This window comes from Cnephaeus nilssonii (genome assembly GCF_951640355.1).
Source record: "Cnephaeus nilssonii genome assembly, chromosome: 6".
NCBI lineage: Eukaryota > Metazoa > Chordata > Mammalia > Chiroptera > Vespertilionidae > Cnephaeus > Cnephaeus nilssonii.
This window is the reverse complement of record NC_137077.1, coordinates 97,737,835-97,761,447: the sequence shown is the minus strand read 5'-3', so window position 1 is coordinate 97,761,447 and position 23,613 is coordinate 97,737,835. Positions and strand designations below refer to the sequence as shown.

At 49.4% G+C, this 23,613-nt stretch overlaps 1 protein-coding gene across 1 annotated transcript in view; it reads left to right on the top strand.

Annotated features, from left to right (window-relative positions):
* The first annotated feature begins 13,784 nt into the window (after positions 1-13,784).
* SLC7A1 (solute carrier family 7 member 1) overlaps positions 13,785-23,613 on the top strand; it is a 59,206-nt gene continuing 49,377 nt past the window's right edge. Inside the window, exon 1 of the mRNA XM_079775062.1 lies at positions 13,785-14,009. The gene's annotated coding sequence lies outside the window, so the exon portion shown is untranslated. The remainder of the gene's footprint in view (positions 14,010-23,613) is intronic.

Here is a 23,613-nt window from a genome sequence, read left to right as displayed (position 1 = left end):
CACCTGTCCAGCTCTGCTGAGAGTGAGGAAAAAGACTTCTCTTCCAATTCCAAAAGGACTTGGGAAGGCTTCTGAGGCGACCTCAATTTAGGTCACCTGCCACACACCAGGGACCCTCACTATAGCGGGAGCCGTGGAGGGTTGACTAACTGGCTTCTGTCTAGGGCCTCCAAGCCCAGAAAAATGTCTATGCTGAGGGAGGTGGGGTTTAGTGAGATGGCAGTTCCTGTTGACACGGTAGTAGGAGAGGTTGGGAGTGATGAGAGTAGAATCTCCCAGAAAAAGGGGCAACTCTGGTTATGAAAGAATGTGAAGGAGCTGGCCAGGCAGCAGGGCAGTCCTCTGAAGAATGTCAACTGTGTTCCCACCTCCCCACCTGGACTCCCAGGAAAGCAGGACTGTGAGGTTGTACCACTCAGTCCTTACAGGGCCGAAGTGCTGATGATAAGAACACCCTTTATTATGGAAGAAGTAATGCTTCCATCTTAGCATTTCGTGGGACCTTGCAAATCAGTCTGGTGTCAAAGTCAATAGCAATGTCCTCCAGGCCTATGCTATGTGCCAGGCATGGTGCACATGCTTTACATGCCTATTGTTATTTATTCATCATAGGCACTATAATCCCTATCTTAGAAATGAGGAGAGTGAACCTGGGAGGAAAGTGAAGTAATTTGCCCAAGTATATGTGGCTTAGGAGATGTGAAGCCATGTTCTCCAATTCCAGAGCCCACACACTTACGTGACTCAATTAGCTGCCTTGAAACACTTAGAAAATGGAGCGGCTCCTTGACCTGCTGAATAATAAATATTATTAACACAGTCTTAGGTTTACAAAAACATTGAGGAAAAATTCCAGAGTTTCCAGATATTTCCTCCCCCCAACAGTTTCCCTTATTATTAACATTTTGCATTGGTGTGATACATTTGTTACAATTGATGAACTAATATTGCTACATTATTATTAGCTAGATCCTATAGTCTATGTTGGGGTTCACTCTGTGTTGTTCATTCTATGGGTTTTGACAAATGTATAATGACATGCATCCATCATTCAGTATTAGTCAGACCAGTTTCGCGGACCTAAACTCTCCTGTGCTTCACTTATTCATTCCTGTCTCCTCCAGCCCCGCAAAACTCTGGAAACTACTGATTTTTTACCATCTCCATAATTCTGCCTTTGCCAGAACGTCATATAGCAATATGCATTTAAGGTTCTTCATGTCTTTTCATGGCTTGGTAGTTCATATCTTTTTACCATTAAGTCATATCCCATAGTCTGGATGTGCTACAGTTTATCTATTCACTTATTGAAGGATGTTTTGATTGGTTGAATTTGGCTGCTATAAATGTTCATGTGAAACTTTTGGTCTGGACACGACTCATTTGGATCAATACCAAGAAGCATGATTGCTGAATGGATATGGTTAGACTACATTTAGTTTGTAAGAAAACACCAAACTTACTGTACCATTTTACATTCTCATCAGCAATGAATGAGAATGCCTATTGTTCCACATTCTCATCAGCATTTGGTATTGACAGTGTTTTGGACTTCAGCTATTCAATAGGTGTGCAGTGGTATCGCATTGTTTTAATTTGCAATTTCCTAACAACAAATGATGTTAAGTGTATTTTCATATGCTTATTTTCCATCTGTATATCTTCTCTTTTATTGAAATAATAGAGGCCTGGTGCACAAAATTCATGCACGGAGGGGGGTTCCCTCAACTCAGCCTGCACCCACTCCAATTGGGGACCCCTTATGGGATGTCCAACTGCCAGACATCCCTCTCACAATCTGGGACCACTGGCTCCTAACTGCTCACCTGCCTGCCTGCCTGATTGCCCCTAACTGCCTCTGCCAGCCAGCCTGATCACCCCTAACTGCCCTCCCCTGCCAGCCTGATTGCACCTAACTTCCCTACCCTGCTGGCCTGGTTGCCCCCAACTGCCTTCTTCTGCCGGCATGATCTTGCCCCCAACGGCCCTCCCCTGCAGGCCTGATGTCACCCCCAACTGCCCTCCTCTGCTGGCCAATTTGGTTCTGATTGGTGGGTTTCTGTGCCAGTGTCAAAAGCTCCACCTCCTAGGCAGCCATTGGCTCCCCACAGCACCCAGATTTGGTTCTCATTGGTCGGTTTCAATGCCAGTCAGCGTCAAAAGCTCTGCATCCTAGGCAGCCATTGGCTCCCCACAGCACCCAGATTTGGTTCTCATTGGTCGGTTTCAATGCCAGTCAGCGTCAAAAGCTCTGCATCCTAGGCAGCTATTGGCTCCCCACAGCACCCAGATTTGGTTCTCATTGGTCGGTTTCAATGCCAGTCAGCGTCAAAAGCTCCACCTCCTAGACAGCCATTGGCTCCCCACAGCACCCAGATTTAGTTCTCATTGGTCGGTTTCAATGCCAGTCAGCGTCAAAAGCTCTGCATCCTAGGCAGCTATTGGCTCCCCACAGCACCCAGATTTGGTTCTCATTGGTCGGTTTCAATGCCAGTCAGCATCAAAAGCTCCACCTCCTAGACAGCCATTGGCTCCCCATAGCACCCACATTTGGTTCTGATTGGTTGGTTCATATGCCAGTCAGCATCAAAAGCTCCACCTCCTAGACAGCCATTGGTTCCCCACAGCACCTAGATTTGGTTCTCATTGGTTGGTTCCTATGCCAGTCAGCGTCACAAGCTCCACCTCCTAGACAGCCATTGGCTCCCCATAGCACGCACCTTTGGTTCTCATTGGTTGGTTCCTATGCCAGTCAGCATCTCCAGGCCTATTTCTTGGCCTGATCAAAGAGGCAGGGCTTAACAGCAGCCCCCGCAGAGGCCGGGAGAGAAAGAAAAGCCTGGCTGCTGGTGAAGATCAGAAAGAGGGAGAGAAAGAGAGAGGTAAGTACACTGATCAACAGCTTCCACTGAGGCTGCAGATCAGACCAACTCACCTTCTGGGTCTCAGCCACCTGGGCAGTCAGTGCTGGGCCACCAGGCTGCAGCTGGGCAACCCAGCACTGACTTCTGGATGGTCAGCATTTGGTCGTGAGTGGTCATTACAATCCTGGGCTTTTATTATTAAGATATTTGACGTATAACATTGTGTAAATTTAAGATGTACATGTTAATTTGATACATTTATGTATTATATGATTGTCATTATAGTGATAATTAGCACCTCTATTATGTTACACTAGAGGCCCGGTGCACAAAATTCATGCAATGGGGGGGTGTCCCTCAGCCCAGCCTGCACCATCTCCAATCTGGGACCCTTTGGGGGATGTCTGACTGCCGGTTTAGGCCCAGCAGTCGGACATCCCTCTCACAATCCGGGACTGCTGACTCCTAACTGCTCACCTGTCTGCCTGCTTGATTGCCCCTAACTGCTTCTGCCTGCCAGCCTGATCACCCCCTAACTGCTCCCCTGCCAGGCTGATTAACACCTAACTACTCCCCTGCTGGTCCAATGGCCCCCAACTGCTCTCCCCTGCCAGCCCAGTTGCCCCCAACTGCCCTCCCCTGCCAGCCTGATCTTACCCCCAACTGCCCTCCCTTGCCGGCCTGATCTCACCCCCAACTGCCCTCCCTTGCTGGCCTGCCCCCCACAATTGCCCTCCCCTGCCAGCCTGATCTTGCCCCCAACTGCCCTCCCCTGCCGGCCTGATTGCCCCTAACTGCCTCTGCCTGCCTGATCACCCCCAACTGCCCTCCTCTGCCGGCCAATTTGGTTCTGATTGGTCGGTTTCTATGCCAGTCAGTGTCAAAAGCTCTGCCACTAGGCAGCCATTGGCTCCTCACAGTTGACCCAGATTTGGTTCTGATTGGTCAGTTTCTATGCCAGTCAGCTTCTCTGGGCTTATCAGTGAGGCCTGATCAGAAAGGTGGGACTGATCAGCAGTCCTGGTGGAGGCCTGGAGAGAAATGGAGGCCTGGCTGCTGACCAGGCCTGGAAAGAAAGAGAGGCAAGTGCTGATCAACAGCTGCCACAGAGGCTATGGATCAGACTGCTTCTCTCTTCAGGTCTCTGTCCGGGCCTGATTCTCAGCCCCCTCAGCAGTCAGTGCTGGGTCACCATGCCTGCAGCCATAGCAGTCAGCGCTGGGTTGCCATGGCAACCCAGCACTGACTGCAGGACTGACTTCTAGTTGTGTGGATGTGAAGGACCCAGAGTTTTTATATATTAGAATAATTATCCTTTCTTCTTAGTAAATAGAAGAATAATTAAGTTTGATTATTATAACACACTACTAGAGGCCCGGTGCACGAAATTCGTGCACTGGGGAGGGTGTCCCTCAGCCCAGCTTGCACCCTCTCTAATATGGGACCCCTCGGGGGATGTCCAACTGCAGGTTTAGGCCCGATCCCTGTGGAATCGGGCCTAAACCTGCAGTTGGACATCCCTCTCACAATCCGGGACCGCTGGCTCCTAACCGCTCACCTACCTGCCTGATTGCCCCCTAACTGCTCCCTTGCTGGCCTGATTGCCCCCTAATTGCTCCTCTGCAGGCCTGATTGCCCCCAAATACCCTCCCCTGCTGGCCTGATCACCCCCAAGGCTTTTATTAGTATAGATATGACCCTGCACAGAAAATTTTACTAACCCTGCTTTACAATAAGGGCTTGACGATTGAATCATTAGGACCAGACACCAAGATTTCCTTTCTTTGAATAGTGGAGGGAATACTTATCTTGTCTTTAAGTTGCCCGGAAATTAAAATGAGATAATGACTTAGAAAAGTATAAAAGCACCATATAAAGACAACTGTCTTTTTAATGAAGTGGCAAAATGAAAAACACTTTTTATTCTCCCCTTCCTTCCTTTACAGCTTTTATTTAAACTTTGAAATTTATAAAAATTTCACTCCAATTTTCATTTCTTTACATTCAACATTATTTTGTATTGGTTTCAGGTTTTATATTAGTTACAGAATAGTGGTTAGACAATCATATACTTTACAAAGTGTTCCCCTATATTTCTAGTACCCACCTGGCATCATACCATCATTACAACACTATTGACTATATTCCCTATTTAAGTGACAATGGGTTTACAGGTTCCTTTCAGTCTTTCTTTTGTGTTGCTTGTCCTTCCTTTTCTTTCTCATTTCTTCCCTCATTTTCTTTATATAGTATCTCAATTGGCCATCAAAGCTCAGTGAAGGCACTGGGACACGCTTCATCCATTTTACAGACCAGGAAACTGAGGCCAATTCCAGTTGGCTGTGGAACTTGACTCAGCACACAGGAAGCCCTCAGAGCCATGCTCTTTGCGCTTCCTAAGGGGTAGCGGCCCAGCAAACAGAACAAACCTTCCAGTCAGGCTTCCGAGCCTCTTTCTCGAGCACCTCTTCATTGCGGATGCTCCACATTCTTTCCTCTCCCCCCATTCTTTACTGCCCCCCCTTCTCCAAAGCAGGTGGAAGGCTTCCCACTCACTGCCTAGGCATGCTCTGCTATGGGGCAGGGTGTAGCGAGCTTGCTTTTGGGTCAAGGCAGGAGCAGGAGTCACTGCCTCTGAAGTGTGAAGGCCGCCTGAGCGAGGCCCATTAGCACTGGGAGCTTCTCTGAATCACATCAGTCAGTCCAGTACCCTGCAGTGCATCACCCCTCCACTGAGGTGGCACCACCCCTCAACCCCCGCCTCAGACCCCCGGGAGCGGCTGCATGGGCCCGGCCACGCCCACCCGGGGTGCCGATCGCCTCAGGCACCCCAGGAGCGGCTGCATGGGCCCAGCCATGCCCCACCGGGGTGCCGATCGCCGCAGGCACCCCCAGGAGCGGCTGCATGGGCCCGGCCACACACCCCCGGGGTGCCGATCGCCGCAGGCACCCCAGGAGCGGCTGCATGGGCCCGGCCACGCCCCCCGGGGTGCCGATCACCCCAGGCACGCCCGGGAGCGGCTGCATGGGCCTGGCCACGCCCCCCGGGGTGCCGATCGCCCCAGGGACCCCAGGAACTAAGAGGACTGGGCACCGCCATCTTGATCTTCTCAATGGCCAGATAGGCCACCCGGAGTCCCGTCCCCCAGCCTCCCGCCGGCCCAATCGTGGGCATAGCGGAGGTGCGGTCAATTTGCATGTTTCTCTATTATAAGGTAGGATTATCATCTATATTCACTGTACTGTACATTAGATCTCTCGGATTTATTTACTACTCATTGTAAGTTTGTACCCTTTTACAAGATCTGTCCTGTATCCTCATCTCCTATACCCTGGTAACCACCATTTTATTCTTTGTTTTTATGAGTTTGGTCTTTTAAAATTCCACATATAAGTGATATCATTGAGTACTTGGCTTTCTCTGTCTGACTTATCTCACTTAGCATAAGGTGCTTAAGGTTCAACCATGTTGTCGCAAATGGCAGATATCCCCCTTTCTTGTGGCTGAATAATATTCTATTTTATACACAGTCATTCCTCCATATCTAAAGGGGATTAGTTCTAGGTCCTCCTCTCTCCCACAGATAACAAAATCTGAGGATGCCCAAGTTCCTTATATAAAATGGCATAGTATTTACATATAACCTGTGTACATCCACCATATATTTTAAATCTTCTCTAGATTACTTATAATACCTAATACAATGCAAATGCTATGTAAATAGTTGTTACTATAATATTGTGTAGGGAATAATGACAAGAAAATAAAGTCTGTACATGTTCAGTACAGATGAAACCATCATAGGTCTAACTACATAGTACATGTCAGCAACAATGTAACTTATAAAAAAAATATGTTTGATCCCTGGTTGGTTGAATCCTTGGATGTGGAACCCATGAATACAGAGGGCCAACTATATATCACATCTTCTTTATCCATTCATCTGTTGAAGGACACCTATTGTTTTCATATGTTGGCTATTATGAATAACTAGAGGCCTGGTGGGGGTCCCTTGGCGTGGCCTGTGAGGATCTGGCTGAAACCGGCAGTCCAACATCCCCTGAGGGATGTAGTAGTTCATGAAGCAGCAGATGGCTGGGGAGGAGCCCGAGTCTGGGCCAGGCGCCACACTGCTCCTCTCATCCCAGCCCCACTGCACCTGCCACCGCAGTTGCTTGGTAGGCTTGCTGCCGCTCCACAGCAGTCTCTGTGCACCCATCCTAGGGTGATGCCGGCATGCCCATGACCAAGAAGCAGCTGTGGGCTCACGCCCATTAGTCCCGATGCTGGTCCTGGTCCGGATGGGGGAGGGGCACGCAGGGGGAGTATCCATGGGAGAGGCTCGTGCCCGCAGCTGCACTCACCAGCCGTGAGCCCGGCATCTGGCACCCATTGGACAGCTGAGTGGCGCTCCTGCTGTGGGAGTGCACTGACCACCAGGGGGAAGCTCTTGCATTGAGCATCTGCCCCCTGGAGGTCAGTGCACATCATAGCAACCAGTCGAATGGTTGAATGGTTGAACAATAGCTTAGGCTTTTATATATATACTAGAGGCCCAGCGCACGAAATCGTGCAGGTAGGGTCCCTAGGCCTAGCCTGCGATCAGGGCCATCTTCTGCCCGTTCACCAGTCGCCAGGCTGAATGCCACCACCGCTGCCAGGGTGGGTAGGTCACTGGTGTGCCCGCAGCTTCCATCAGCGCCAAAAGCCCAGTGGCAGCAGCATCAGCAGTGGCAGCATGGCAGTGGTGGTGCCCACGTGAGCGGCCCTGAGCGGGCAGTGTGTTCCATCAGCAGCTGGCCCAGTGCACATGCATGGAGGTGAAGTTGCTGGTGCCCGATTTCCCACTGGCCTGAGCCCCCGAGCAGCCGGGGATGAGCTGGAGATCCCAATGGCCTGACAGCCAACCCAGTCCTCCTGCCACTCACGCCGGTTACCCCATTCACCATCACTGATCCATCGGAGCCTGCGGGCTGCAGGGAGGAACCAAGAGGTCAGCTGTTCTGCCCGCTCACCAGTCCCCAGTCCCACCCCGCCACCACCCACCCACTTCCCCGTGGTTCCCCGTTCACCTGCAGGCAGGGATGGAGGAGAGGGGGAGGTGGGGGAGGGGAGGGACCAAGAGGCGGTCAATGCACCTCATGGTGACTGGTTGAGCAGTCATTCTGGTCATTATGCTTATGGTCCCTGGCCTTTTATTACATAGGACTAGAGGCCTGGTGCACAAATTTGTGCACCAGTGGGGTCCCTCACCTTAGCCTGTGGGATCAGGCCGAAACCGGCTCTCTGACATCCCCTAAGGGGTCCCAGATTGTGAGAGGGCACAGGCCAGGCCAAGGGACCCCACCGGTGTACGATCAGGGCTGGGGAGGGATGCAGGAGGTTGGCCACCAGGGAAGGGACCACAGGAGGCTCCAGGGCATGTCCTGCTCATCTCGCTCAGTCCTAATAAGCTGGACCCCAGCAGCAAGCTAACCTACTGGTCAACTGTCTGCCCCTTGGTGGTCAGTGCACCTCATAGTGAGTGGTTGAGCAGTCTTAGCATATCATTAGCATATTATGCTTTGATTGGTTGAACAGTCGACTGGACGACCAGACACTTAGCATATTAGGCTTTTATTATATACGACTAGAGGCCTGGTGCACAGATTTGTGCACTGGTGGGGTCCCTCAGCCTTTCCTGTGCTCTCTCGCAATTCAGGACCTCTTGGGGGGTGTTGATAGCTAGTTTTGGCCTGATCCCCACAGGCCTGATCTGACAGGAGGGAGCCTGATCCCCACAGGCCAGATCCCCGCAGACCCGATCCAGAGAGAAGGGAGCTTGATCCTGTGCATTGAGCGTCTGTCCCCTAGTGGTCAGTGTGCATCATAACAACTGGTTATTCAGTCGTTCGGTCACCTAGGCTTTTATATATATAGATAGATGCTCTAATGAACATGGGAATGCTGGTATCTTTTCAAGTCAGTGTTTTATTTTCTTCATATAAATACTCAGAATTGGAATTGCTGGGTCATATGGTAATTCTATTTTTAATTTCTCAGGTAACCTTCACACTGTTTTCCATAGTGGATGCACCAAATTATAATCCCACCAGCAGTGCACAAAGGTTCCCTTTTCTCCACATCCTTGCCAACAATTGTTTTCTCTTATCATTTTGATAACAGCCATTCTAACAGGTGCAAGCTGATATCTCATTGTTGTTTTGATTTTCATTTTCCTGATGATTAGTGATGTTGAGCAACTTTTCATGTATTTGGTGGCCATTTGGATATTTTCTTTGGAAAAATGTCTATTTAGTTCTGCTCATTTCTTAATACAATTGTTTGTTTATGTTATTGAGAAATGTGTTCTTTATATATTTGGATAATAACCCTTTGTCGGATATATGTTTTACAAAATTTTCCTCCCATTCTATGGTTGCCTTTTCATTAATTAATTAATTAATTTATTTATTTTTTAATCCTCACTGGAAGATATTTTTCCATTGGTTTTAGAGAGAGTGGAAGAGAGAGGGAAAGAGAGAAATGTGAGAGAAACACATCAATTGGTTGCCTCCTGCATGAACCCTGACCAAGGTCTGGGCTTGGGAGTAGCCTGCAACTTAGGTACATGCACTTGACCAGAATCGAACCCAGGACCCTTCAGTCCACAGGCCAATGCTCTATCCACTGAGCCAAACCAGTTAGGGCTGCCTTTTCATTTTGATAATTGTTTCTTTTGCTGTGCAAAGGCTTTTAACTTGAATATATTTTAGTTTGTTAATTTTTTTCTTCTGTTGTTTATACTTTTGTGTCATATAAAAAACTTATTATCCTTACACTACTTAACAAAAGGAAGACAAACAATCCAATTAAAAAATGGGCAAAGGACCTAAATAGACATTTCTCCAAAGAGAACAGATGACCAAGAAACATGAAAAAATGCTCAAAGTCACTAATCATTAGAGAGATGCAAAATGACAATGAAATATTACCTCACACTGCAAGAATGGCTACCATCAACAAATCAACAAACGTCAAATGCTGTCGAGGATGTGGAAAAAAGGGAACCCTAGTACACTGCTGGTGGGAACACAGATTGGTATAGCTACTATGGAAATAGTATGGAGTTTCCTCCAAAAATTAAAAATAGAACTGCCATTTGACCCCGTGATCCCACTTCAAGGATTATATCCTGGAACCCTGAAACACCAATCAGAAAGAATATATGCACCCCTATGTTTATAGCAGCATTATTTACAACAGCTGAGATCTGGAAACAGCCCAAGTGCCCATCAGTAGATGAGTGGATAAAAAAGCTGTGGTACATTTACATAATGGAATACAATGCAGCTGTAAAAAAGAAGGATCTCTTACCCTTTGAGACATTTAGCATAATACCCTGGAGAGTATTATGCTAAATGACATAAGCCAGCCAGAGAAAGACAAATATCACATGAAGTCATTTATATGGAATCTAATGAATAAAATAAATTGGCAAACAAAATAGATCCAAAGACATGGAAGCATGCAACAGACTGACAGATCTCAGAAGGTAGTGGGGAGGAGGGGCAGGAAGACATTAACCAAAGAACTTATATGCATAATCCATGGACACAGACAGTAGTGCAGTAGGCCTAGGGGGGTGTGGGGGTGGAGGGGTAAATGGAGGGAAAAGGGGAGACATCTGGAATACTTCAAACAATAAAGATAAATTAAAAAACAACAAAAAACTCATTGCCAAGACCAATGTTGAGGAGCTTTTTCTCTATGTATGTTTTCTTCTGGGAGTTTTATAGTATCAGGTCTATGGGTTTTGTGTGTGTTTGTTTATTTTTTAATCCTCAACCAAGAATATGCTTTTATTGATTTTGAGAGAGAGGAAGGGAGAGAGAGAAACACTGATCCTGTATGAGCCCTGACTAGGAATCAAACCCACAACCTAGGTATGTGCCCTTATGGGGAATTGAACCCACAACCTTTGTTGGTGTACAGGATGATGCTCTAACCAACTGAGCCACCCGGCCAGGACAGGTCTATGTTTAAGGCTTTAACCCATTTTTTATTTAATTTTTGTGAGTGCCATATTTATATACACATACACACACACACACACACACACACACAAACACACACACATTTCCAGCTTTATGTTTATTGAATATACTAGAGGCCCAGTGCATGATTGAATCATGCATGTGTAGGGTCCCCTACACGCTTTCGCTTTTCGCGGTGGAGCTGGGTGCCTGTCCTCTGGTGCCGGAGCAGACAGGCACCCAACTCCCCCACTTTTGATGGTCCGCGGCCACTGAGGGGGACTACCCTGCTGTTGAGAGGTGCAGTGGGCGGGACTCCCACCCCCTGCGCCTCTCAACAGCAGGGTAGCCCCCCTCAGTGGCAGCAGATCAGTGCCTCTCAATGGCCGGATAGGCCACCCTGAGTCCCGCCCCCCAGCCTCCCGCAGCCCAATCGTGGGCGTATCGGAGTGATGGTAATTTACATGTTACTCTATTATTAGATAGGATATTTTTCATTCTTATCATGAAGTTCATACCTATCTAGCAGGTAGTAAAACCTTTCTAGCTGAGACTAAGAGAGGACAAGCACAATTCCCCTAGGCCAGCAGATGGCAGGAAATACAGAGTTTAAAACCACATCTGTCTGACTGATTTTGTGTACTTATATGCATATATGCATAACCCATGGACACAAACATCCATGCTGCCTAATGGTGCTAGGCTGGGACTTGGTCTGTTAACTTTAACCTTAGATGATGCTCTCTGCAGCCTAAATTCTAGCACCTCCATTCCTTATCTTCTTTGGAATCTGGGCTTAATTGCTCTTTGATTCTAATCTTTGATTCCTATCACTCATGGTTCCACTGGACCTGCAATTTGAATTCCAACCTGGCTAAAATTTACCTTTACTTAAAATATCCAGTCAGGTTTTTGTCCCTGCCCTTCCCTCAGCTTTTTTTCCTAACTTTTTACAGAGCCCTTGGGCAAATCCTGGCCCCCGCCCCCCCCCCCCCCCCCCCCCCGCAGTTCACACTGAGTCCTTTTTTGATGGGAAGTTGCTTGCTTATGGGCCTTGTCAATGAGGGTCTCCTATGAAGCCTGTTGAGTAGGATTGCTAATCTGAGCACAGCGTTAAAAATCCTCGTGGTTAAATTCCACTTATACTCCCATCAGAGCCTGAACACTTGCTCTCAGAATTTATAAATATTAACTCTATGTTCTCCCTCTGTGTTGACCAAACAGAACAACTCCACAATCTACTAAATTTTATTTATTGCCAAAAGTCTTTTAACTTCACAATCATATTTCAAACATATTTCTGATAAGAATATAAGATTTATGAGCTTCAAGCACAGATGAAATAGCTTGCAGAAGACCACACAGTAAACAAAGTGGTAGAGTTCCAGTTCAAATCCAGATCTGGTGCCAAAGGCGAAGCGGCTGGTCCTTGAGTCACACTGGGTGAGAAGAGGGACACTCTTCGATGGCAGTGTAAAGAAGGCTATTGGGACTCAGAAAAAGCCATGCAGGTAGACCTCCTTAGTGTAATTTGGGAGCATCATTTCACCACTGTACAATTGAAACTGGAATGTAGTTTTAAAACAAGGCATAGTCACATTATGATGCCAAGCACTGTCTAACGTGCTTTACAAATATTAGTCCCTTTTAATATTTCACTAGAGGCCCAGTGCACGAATTCATGCACCAGTGGGGTCCCTCGGCCTGGCCTGTGGGATCGAGCTGTAACCAGCTCTTTGACACCCCCCGAGGGGTCCCGAATTGTGAGAGGGCACAGGCCAGGCCAAGGGACCCCACCAGTGCACGATCAGGGCCAGGGAGGGATGCGGGAGGTTGGCCAGCCCGGGAGGGATTGCAGGAGGGCTCCGGGGTGTGTCTGGCCCCTCTCGCTCAGTCCCAATTGGCCAGACCCCAGCAGCAAGCTAGGGTGGAGCATCTGCCCTTCCCTCCCCTGCTCATGTCATAGCGAGCAGTTGAGGGGCCTTAGCATATCATTAGCATATTATGCTTTGATTGGTTAAATGGCTGGCAGATCGACCAGACACTTAGCATATTAGGCTTTTATTGTATAGGATTATAACCTTTTCCCAAGCTAGCACCCTGTGGTTATATGCTGTATAAGTTGCTAGTGTAATTATAACAGTATCATGTCCAGCGGCTGACAATGAGCCCTCTTTACTGACAAAGGACATTTGGCTGGCAGGAGGTATGGAAAGGATTCAAATGCCATGGACACTGACTGACCTATAGGTTTTGGTTTTCCTTCAGGAGAAGACTGTCAGGGTGAATCTGAGGGCTCATCTCCCCCGTGTCACAGATTACTGGATCTCTATAGATTGTGCTCCTTACTTTTTTTTTTTTTTTTTTTTTGGAGCAAAGAGAGACAACAAAGAGGTTGCTGGTGAGGTGAGTAGTGTGGGATTTGTGTTCAAATTTCTGTCATCTCTGGGACAGTGACTCGGGAAGAAAGCCGCTTGGCTAGCTCTCTGGCCAGGTGTGCTGGTCCTTCCCTCCAGGGGTACAGGCGGATGCTGGCTTGGCGGCCTTTCCTGGCAAAGGGCAAGGATAAGTTATGTATAAAAAGCAAGGGCACAACAATGAAAGAAAAGAAAGGCATTTGCATAATAATCTTTTAAAACCCATTGAAGCGCCTCCCATATCTTTTACTTTTGGAAAAAGAAAACTGGTGTTGGCTGGCTGGGCCCGCTGGTTACGGTACTCCTCGCCCACGCCCGCAGGGTCCGGGCAGCAGGGGACCTCAGGTGGCGGCCGCCCCGCCTGCGGAGAAAAGGCAACAAACGGGCGGGGCCCCGGTGACAGCGTCAGGAGGCACCGCGAGGGAAAACCCGGATGGCGCCACCTCCCACCGCGCGCCCGCCCGCTCCCGCCGGCCCGTGTCGCTCTCATTGGTGCGCTGGTGACGTGACCGCGCGGCCGGGGCTGCCAGGTCCGCGGCGGGCGCGCGGCTGATGAAACCCGGCGCGGGTCTTGCCGCCGCTCCATTCAGTCGGCGCAGGCAGGTGTGAGCGGTCCCCGCGGCGGGCGGCTCCGCTAGCGGCGTCACTGCTCCAGCTCCCCGCGCCTTCCTTCCGAGCCTCAGCCGCCCCGCGTCCCGCGTCCGCCGGCTCGGTGAGTGCCCGGCCCGCCGCCCAGGGCAGCTCCGGGGCCGGGTCACCTTGGGCCCCGGGCGCGTGGGGCCGTGGGAGGGCGGCCCGGGCCTCACCCTGGGCGCGGGCATCCTCCGCGGGCATCCTCCGCGTGGCCCGGGCAGGGCGGCGCGCGCCATTTTCGTCCATTTTGCGTCCCTCAGGCGCGGCGTGGCGCATGATGCAACCCCGCGTTCGGAGCGTGGGCACCTGGCGCCGCGCGTGGACGCCGGGTGGTGTGCGGGCTGGGGCGGGCCGGCTCGGGCCGGTGGAGCTTCCGGCGACACTCTTGTGCGTGGCGCGGGCACAGCACGGCGACCCGCCACGAGGTCCGCGACGTGACATCCGCCACGGGCGCCCGGCCCCCGGCGGCCCCGAGGGTGGTCCTGCGGCAGGTGGCGGGCGGGGGGAGCCCCGCGCAGCCCCGCACGCTGGCCGCGACTCCCCCCGCTCCTCCCCTGAAACTCCGGATGCGCCCGGCCTGTTTGCACCCCTCACTTGGGGCCCCTCTGGGTGGGCTGCCTTGCGACCGGACTTGGCCTGGAAAGGCCGGGCATCCCGAGTTCGGGCCGGAGGCAGTTCTTCCGGCTTCATAACGACCGGGTCTCCTCTGCGTGTTCCTGGCCGCGCACGCCAGGCATTCCTTCCCGGACGTGTGCGCCCAGAGCGGCTGTCCGGCGGCACCCCGCCGCGTGCTTCCAGCCCCTCCGCCTTCTCGGTGCCGGTGGGACCAGCCCGGAGTCCTGTTGGACTGTGTGAGCGGGGCAGCCAGACCTGTGCCTTCTGGAAGAAAACTCTGCTTCTCGGGGTGCAGGGTCAGGCTCTCCTGTGGAAGTCCCCTGGAGTTGGCTTTATTCCAGATTTAGTTCCAGGAGGAGATGGGTGGGGGTTCAGCCCGAGGTATAGTCCCTAAAATGTGCTCTTAAAAAATTTAACCAGTAGGACTGCATATATTAGCCTCCGGCTAAATTTCCTAATTGTGTTTAGTATGAATCGTTACGTTATTTATGATTTGTCTTAACATTTCTTGCCTTTTATGTTTGGTTCAGCTATAAAGAAACCATGGTAGGGTTATCTCCCTGATATTTTTAGTTGGTTTCAGTGGAAATGATTATTTTTATATGAACACATCCTTCTGTATTTAAAACAAAAGGTCTTATTTAAGTCACATTCAGAAATTTAGGGGATAGAGTCAACAATGGAATAAAATAGTTTTTTAAAGGTTTAGCATATTAAGGTTATGTTTAATCATTATACATAAAATTTAAAGGATGTCACAGGAGTTTGATTAAACAAACACGACAAAATTTAATAGAGATCAGAAATGTACTCACATGTTTGAATCTGGATTTGAGCCACATGGGTGCTCTTAGGTGTTATAATTATTTGCTTTAGAAGGAAAAAAAGGCTTGAAGGACAAGATTGCTGACTTCAGGAGCTTGAATTCTAATTACATTTGGTAGAAGGTTCTATTCCTTGATAGGATTAAATGCATGTTTTACTGTTTTTTTCTAGTCTAGTGTCTTTCTACTAAGGCCAGTAACGATGTTGGAGGGCCCAGCATTATATCTAATTGAATTAATCCCTGTCGTGAGCAAGGGAGCATCCCTGAAAAGAGTCAACAGAAGTTTGTGGGGGCATATTGCCACTTGACATAACTGTCATGGCTGACAGTGACTCCACATTGGATTGTCAAAAGGTGTCCAATCTCTGTTCATTACTAACTATGTATTTGGAGGGCAGATTTGAAACAGGCATTCAGTGTATTTTTGTTACGGAGAGAAATCTTGCCTGCTGTTGTCTGGGCCAGAGGCACTTTCTGAGACGTCCATCATTCTACCTGGCCCTTGGTCCTCTCTCCAAGTGGGACCTGTGATGGGGCCCTAGTGTTTTTCTTTATTTTTATTAAAGTTTTTTTAAAAATTGATTTTGGAGAGAGGAAGAGAGCGGGGAGCATGAATTGAGAGAGAAAGAGGAAGAAAGAGAGAGGAAGAAAGCGAGAAAGAGAGAGAGAGAAACATTGATGTGAGAAACATCGGTTACCTCCCATACCTGCCCCAACCAGGGACCTGCACCTTGGGCATGTGCTCTGACCGGGAATCGAACCTGCCACCTTTCGGTGTACGGGACCATGCTCCAACCAATTGAGCCACACCACCAGGGCACCTAGTGTTCTGTGTGATCGGGGCCCTCTACCACCGTGGGTCCCCTAGGCCACGAGGCCTTTGCTTTCACTTTGAGTGAGGGTAGGGAACCATAGGAGGCTCTCATGATGACTGTCAACCCTGTGTAGAGAAGAGATAAGGGGGAGGGGCAGATATGGAAGCAGGGAGACCCGTTCAGAGACTTGCAACTAATTCTGGAATAAAACCTTCTCTAGGCTCTTTCTGCCCAGGAGAGAGTGGCCGTAAGTAGTTTTGGTGAGAGGTGAGGGCAGTGTGGACTCGGGTAGACATGCGAGGAGGTTGGATTCTGCTCCCCTGTAGATTTTAAAGGTAGACTCAACAGGATTGGCCAGTGGGATCCCTGTGAGGTGTGAATGAGGTCTACTATGAGTCTAAGAGGAGTTGCCACGTTAGCAAGATGGGGGAAGCTGAGGAAAGGGCAGGCGGGGAAGGACTGAAGTCATAACTGCCACTCCACCCTCAAGGGACAGGGCTGAAGGAGATCTACCCTCTTGGGGCCCTTCCTAGGCGGTGCCTGGGAGCCACCTGCCCAGATTGGAGGCATTCTTTTTCTCACCTAACTTCATGCCTCCTCATGCCTGACCAGAGGTTCTCCCAGTGCCTGCAGCCTCCCTCTGCTCCCCTGCCGCCCTTCAGTGGCTCGCTTGGTGGTGGGTTTGTCCTGTTGTCAGGACAGAGACCCCTTGCCACTTGGGATTCTAAAGGCACGGGGTGTATCTGCTTTTTCATTTCTGGGCCTTCAGGACCACCTTCAAGGGGTTTCTTGGGCCTTAGGCAGTGGGCATTGGATCCCAGGCCAAGGTTTCATCCACCCCGAGTTTTAGGTGTCTTCTAGCCAAGAAATATAGTAGCAGGATCTTCAGTGGTAGAACATCTGCCTTGTAAACTATAGGAATTCTCTTTTTCTTTCTCCATAATCCCTGTTCACCCCACACCACAACTCCAAAGCAGTTTTGAAAATACCCCTGCCGTTCCAAGGGAGTTATAATTTATCACGGAAGGATGAATGTGCTTGCCACCTGGGAATCTGCTAGGAGAACAAGCAGCAAACTGGTTGAACAATTCAGTGGGCCACTAACTGTGTTCGTTTCACTCCAAAGGCACTCCTTCAGACACCCAGTGTCCGCCAAGCTGTGGGTGAAGCATGTACCTTACATGTCGCTCAGAATTTGTTCATCCCAGAAACATAGGCTGTAGGAATGCCATTTCTGGACAGCAGAGTAGATTCTGGCATAAAGGCTCACCCATCCTGCTACACCCAGTGACCTCCATTTAGCTCCCCCCCCCCCCCCCCCCCGTTATTATTATACATTTGCTGCAAGGCCTGGAGTTAGAGTGGTGTGCTGAGGGAAGAGGCCTTCACGGCTTCAGTGTGCTGAGATGAGCTGCCGTGGGACAAGGACGCTTCTAGGAGCCAAGGGCAGGCGGTACCTGAGCCGGGGACAGTGCAACCTTAGGCTTTGCGGCTGTCTCTGAGTGCGGCCTCCAGAAAGTCCTTGAGACCGTAGATTGGGGAGGATTCTGTGAAAGAATAAAGGGACTAGACTAGGTCAATACATTTAGATTCCTTTCATGAAATATGTTCTTTCGTGAAGTAAGCCTACTGTTCTGATGCTGGCAATTTAGAAGTCCAGCGCAGGGAAACCTTTGAAGACTGAGGTGAGAGGGACTTACATGGAGATAGGAGGAAGAACCTTCCTCCCCTGAGTAGGATCGGCTACATTTGTGCATCCTCTCTTCCTTGTTCCTGGATGGACCTTTCTCTCTTGTGTTTTTGTGTGGAGAGGGGATGGCAGTTTTGGTGCCTTAACATTCTATATTCCTCCTGTAGTGCTTTCTTAACAAGATTCCTTCGGTTCTTGGCTGTGAGAACAATCAGACGTGTTTCCACTTGTTTAAGAGCGGCTCCTACGCGGCCCGCGTGCTCCGTGCACAGTGGGCCCTGCAAACATCAGTGCCGGTCCGAGCTGCCGGGCAGTAGCCTCGGCTCCGTGTGGCCAGCCTGAGCCGCTCACAGGGCCGTGCATGATGGGGGCGGAGGAGATGGCGTAGGCCTCCCCGCAGAAAGGGTGGATCTCAAACTGGGCTCCACTTAAAGGAGGGGTGCCTGTTCTAAGGTCTCCCTCAGAGCCACGCTTAACTTTTCCATGTCGCTTGCATAATAATTGACTTCTAGTGCTTTCTTTATAGGAGTGAGGTAATCCAGTCACACACTTAACACAGCTTCTGGCACAGATTAAGTGCTTGATATAAACGTTAGCTGTTATACTGGAAGGAGCTCAGTTCTTTGATTTAGATGTGGAGAGAAATCGTATTTATAACAACTTTATCTTGCTAGCCCATTTTGCCAAGGTGTTAACATGTAGTCCCATTACCTTGTTGTGTCTGCATTGCAGGGGCGGTGTCCTGCCAGGGTGTTGTGGGGACATTGATCCTCTGCTGATCTCGGTCCAGGATCTCTGGATGTGGCCCTATCTGTACATTGTCCCCTGGAGGCCTGGCGGGCTCTCTTTACCACTGACCTTTCACAGTTGAGATCCTGGAGGGCTTTCTGTGGCCTTTTTGCCACAGTGGGGGAGGGGGACACGGGAGGGGGGAGCACAGTCTCTGGGGCTGTGTTGGTTTGACTGCCCTGATGACCCCGAAGCTATTCTCTCTTTGGAACCAGGTTCCCCCCTGAGTGTGGGGTTTAGGTTCCCTGAGATCTCAGATCCACATATCTTGGGTTGGGCCTCTTGAACCTCTGGAAAGGAGATCTCTCAGCCCCATTCTTAGTGCTTGTCTGCGCGTGTGTGGGAAAGTGTGTGTTTGTGTATTTTTGGGGGCGTGTTTGCCCTGGTCATAGTCATCCTGACCCCCAGCCATTTTGTCCAAATTACCCTGAGGGCTTTGGGTTTAAAAATCAAAGCCCCATACCTAGGGCCATCTCTGTTTTCCACCTGATTCCTCCTTCTGGGAGGTGGTAACGTGTAGTCCTCTAGTGCCTTGAGATGGGGGTGCATTACTGGGGGCATCAGGGAGAAGGGAGGGCAGCAAAACATTGTCTCACCGTATTTCTCCATACTGTTCTGTTACCTTCCTACCTGCGATGAAGATGCTGGAATTGATCTTGTAAAGTTGGCGTGCAGATGTGTTTTCTTTCTCGTATCTTCTGATCTGCCTACCAAGCACCATTAACCAGAGTCTTGTACACATATGGGAAGGAAGGGAGCGCCCTGGGCTGGTGGAGATCAGGAATCACAAGCGCAAGCTTAGGACTCATTGTGTACTCAGCACTTTGTTTCCATTTAGTCCTTGCCACCTCTGAGGAGGCTGGGGCTGCTGTTTGGACTGACGGGGACACAGAGGCACTGAAGTGAGGTAAGCTGCCTGCAGGCACCAGGTAGGTAGTGAGTGGCAGAGCAAGGAGTTGAACCTGGGGGCCTGGCCTGAGTCCTACCCACCAAGTGTGCTGTAGGGCTGTGGGCATCAGCCTCACCGGGGGCCTCGGCCTCACCGGGGGCCTTGGCCTCCTTGGGACCGTGTTCTGCACGCCATGTGCATGGGGCGGGCTTGGGCACCCAGGTTTCAGCGTAGGAACCTGAAGGCCCTTGCCCCCACCCCCCTCCTCCTCACTGAGTGAGTCTGGGAAGTGCAGGGGCCTGCTGCTCTGCCGCTGGACAGCGCCCGTCTTTCCCCTCTGTTTAGTTCTCTGAGGTCTTTGAACGCAGGTCTTTCCTCCCTGAGCCCCAGCAGTAGAGCTCTGGGTACAGCTGGCACCATGTCCCTGGGACAGCGGTGCTGGGCGGTGGCCGGAACCTGGAGCTGGCATGTGTGAGAGAGGCTGCACGGCATTCTTTGTGGGTCAGTAGTTTGGCACTCACATTCCCAGAGTCACGCTGGATGGGGGACTTCCTGCCCAGGCCCCAGGGAGCCCAGTTCCACTTTTCTACACGTGGTCCTCTCCACGTGGGGACAGCCCTGTGCAAGGATCTTGTGGGAGCTGGACTCTGTAGGGAAAAGTGGCTTCCAGACTATACTCCATCCTTTTCAGGACCAGTGCTAGAGGCGTGGCCCTGCCCTCAGACCACTACCTTGCTGATCGCTGTCGCGTGGGGAGGTGGGGAAGTTCCTCCTTCCTTGGAAAACACTTCTTTGACCTCCTCACAACGCATGGGCCGGCCGTCTCTGCTGGGGCTACTCCCAGCAGGCCCACCCCTCCCTACCTTTCAACCTACTTTCTCCCCTCCCCCCCCCTTTTTTTTTTTTACTTTTGTTAGCATTTATTTTATGTTGAATTTACTCCTGAGCCATCTATTTTTGTTCCTTCAGTTTTTCTTCTGTGCAACCTCCTCTTCTGGTTTAGGGACCATATGGTCTTTTTCAGTGAGGATCATCTCCATGTGGCAGGGAGAGCTCCTGTATGAGCTGATCCCCCCATGAGCTCTGTAAGTTCTGTATTACCTCTTGGGAGCTTTGTTCACCTGGATGAGCTCAATGAACCATAGAGTCTACATCTAAACCCTGCAGTTCAGCATTGCTCTCTGCATTTTTAACCATGTGTAGCAAAATTCAGCACTCTTTTTAAAAAATCTTGATTGTTCAGAGAGTATTACAGATGTCCTTTCTCCCCACCCCACCCTACCCCAGCCCCCTATTGCTTTTCTCCACCCAGATCTTGCCCTACCCCAGGCCTATTGTCTGTATCCATGAGTTTTGCATATCCTATATCATAAAACGCTAATATGCAAATCGACCGAATGGCAGAATGACCGGTTCCTATGACACGCACTGACCACCAAGGGGCAGACACTCAATGCAGGAGCTGCCCCCTGGTGGTCAGTGTGCAGCAGCAGCGGGGGGAGCCTCTCCCGCCTCCACTGCAGGTGGGTGGTAAGGAGCGAGGGGTCCCGGACTGCGAGAGGGCACAGGCCGGGCTGAGGGACCGCCCCCCCCAGTGCATGAAATTTTGTGCACCGGGCCTCTAGTATGTATATAAGTTCTTTGGTTAGTTTCTTTTTGTCCCTCTTTCCCCCTTCCCTTTGAGATGCATCAGCCTGTTTAATGACTCTGGTTCTATTTTATTTATCAGTTTATTTTTTTCTTTAGATTCCTTTGTTTAATTTGAATTTTAAATTCAATTGTCGATATGTATTTATTGTCATTTTTTTGTTCATACTTTTTATCTTTTTTTCTTCTTCTTCTTAAAGAAGACCTTTTAACATTTTATGTAATACTGCTTTGGTGGTGATGAACTCCTTTACCTTTTTCTTGTCTGGGAAGCTCTTTATCTGACCTTCAATTTTAAATGATAGCTTTGCTGGGTAGAGTAATCTTGGTTGTCAGACCTTGCTTTTCATTACTTTGAATATTTCTAGTCACTCCCTTCTGGCCTGCAAAGTGCCACGAACCCTGTGTACAGCCCTACTGTTTGACCTGGGTACACCTATCCCTCCCCATCACCCCCACCATTGTAACAACAGAATGGCACACATTGCTTCTGTAAAGTGACATCCTTCAGATACCTGGTGGCTTTTGGATATGCATAACCTTAATGGCCTGTGAGGTTTCATGGGTGTTCTTAAAGTGAATACGAAGCATTGAACCTCTTAATTTGCATGATTTTTGGGGTTTTCTAGGTCAAGTGAATAGAAAATCATTTTCAGAGGTCACCCCGGGCAGCTTACGGGAAGAGCTCTCAACTTCCTTTTGGATAACATTTCAGACTTAAACACTGCAGGTGTGTAGTACAAGGAATTCCTATAGACCCTTTTCTCAAATTCACCAGTTTTTCATTCTTTCTTTCTATTGATCGATCTATCTCCACACATAGATTTGTTTTTCCTAAACCACAGCACAGAATCAAAGTCAGGAAATTTAACATTGGGTCAGCATTGTTATCTAGCCCACAGTCCATATTCAACTTTCAGTTTACTACCATATATATATTTGGTGTTTTTTTGGTGGGGGTATAACTTTCTAAGGAATGAACTATGGTCAGGTATTCTAGCTCAAAAGCCTCCTTAAGAAAAAAAAATATTTCTAAAACTTAGAATGCTCGTTGTGAAAAATTTGTACAGAAAAAGTAAAAGAAGAACAGAAAAGCACTCAATTCCAGCACAAAAGCTAGTGCTGTGCCAGGTGGAGAGCTCATGAAAGGTGCTGAAAGACCCAGCTCAGGGTGTTCTGGTCACTAATCTGCACTCACACACCCAGGCATTAGCCCAGAGCCAGTACGGGGCTGTGGGGAAGAGAGGGCTCCTGATTGGAGCCAACCCAACTTCATGCTCCTGCCCACCACTTGGACGGCTGCCCACCTCAGCAAGTGAACTGAATGACCGCAGGGTGTAGGTCATTATTAAATACCCAGAACTTGTTCAGGACCTGAGAAGTGTTGCAGGTCCTCTCTTGTCTGGTCTATACCCCTCGCTCCCGAGACTTACAAAGGGCAAGGATGGGCATGGGTCCTTGGTCGGGAGAAACACAGCTGGCTCTTGGCAAACATCTCATAATTATTTAACGCTCCTTTGTTACCCTCTTGGCCCCGTACCCGTGGGCCAGTGGAGAAAGAAGAGGTGAAATTCTAAGTTGTGAATTTTGTTTTTTGTTAGTGACTGCTCCATTTCCTAGGGCACGATTTAAGAACTGTGTTTGAAGTGTGGCTCTTCCTCTGCCTTTCATGTCTGAAGGCCATCCCCTTTGCCATCACCTGCAAGAACTGAGTGGGGCTCCACTTTTTCTGGTCAGAAAAGGATCTTCGCTGAGTGAGTCTTGTTTCGGGAACGATTTTTTCTTAGAAACTGCTGTTGCGTTGTCCACGGCTCCCAGTCATCGGTATCTCAGTTTCCCTGAGCTGGTAATGCACATTGTGTATGAAAAGAGACCTCTGAAGGTCGTGATCAAAAGCCTCAAGTATTTTTCCAGGTGTTTGTTTTTTCTCCCCCTGCACCAGACCCTCCCCTTGAAGGAGCTGGCCTTGAGAGTGACTGCGGCGGACAGCCGCCCAGGCTGTGCACACCCTGCTGGGGCACGGAACGCCTAGCCTGGACGGGCCAGGATGGCAGGGCTCTTCTTCAAAGAAACCCTTTGAAGTGCAAACATTTCCTTTCCTGAAAAGAAGGGAAATTGAAATTGTTCTGTGCAGACAATGTTCTCTTAGATCAAAGGGGGAGTGGGGCTTATAAAGGGAGATTCACAGTAGACCTACTGTGGCATGGTGAAGATGTGACTGTGTTGATGTCAATGTCCACTGCCCGGAGTGTGAGTTGGTGAGTTGATATTTTCCTTTTTTTTAAAAAAATTTTTTTTATTGAGATCCTAAATCTAGACCTGACAATGTTATATTTAACTATGTCTCTCTTTTGTGTTTTTATATTGTGTTAAGCATTTAGAAAGACCTGTTGGGAAATTATGACACCTCCA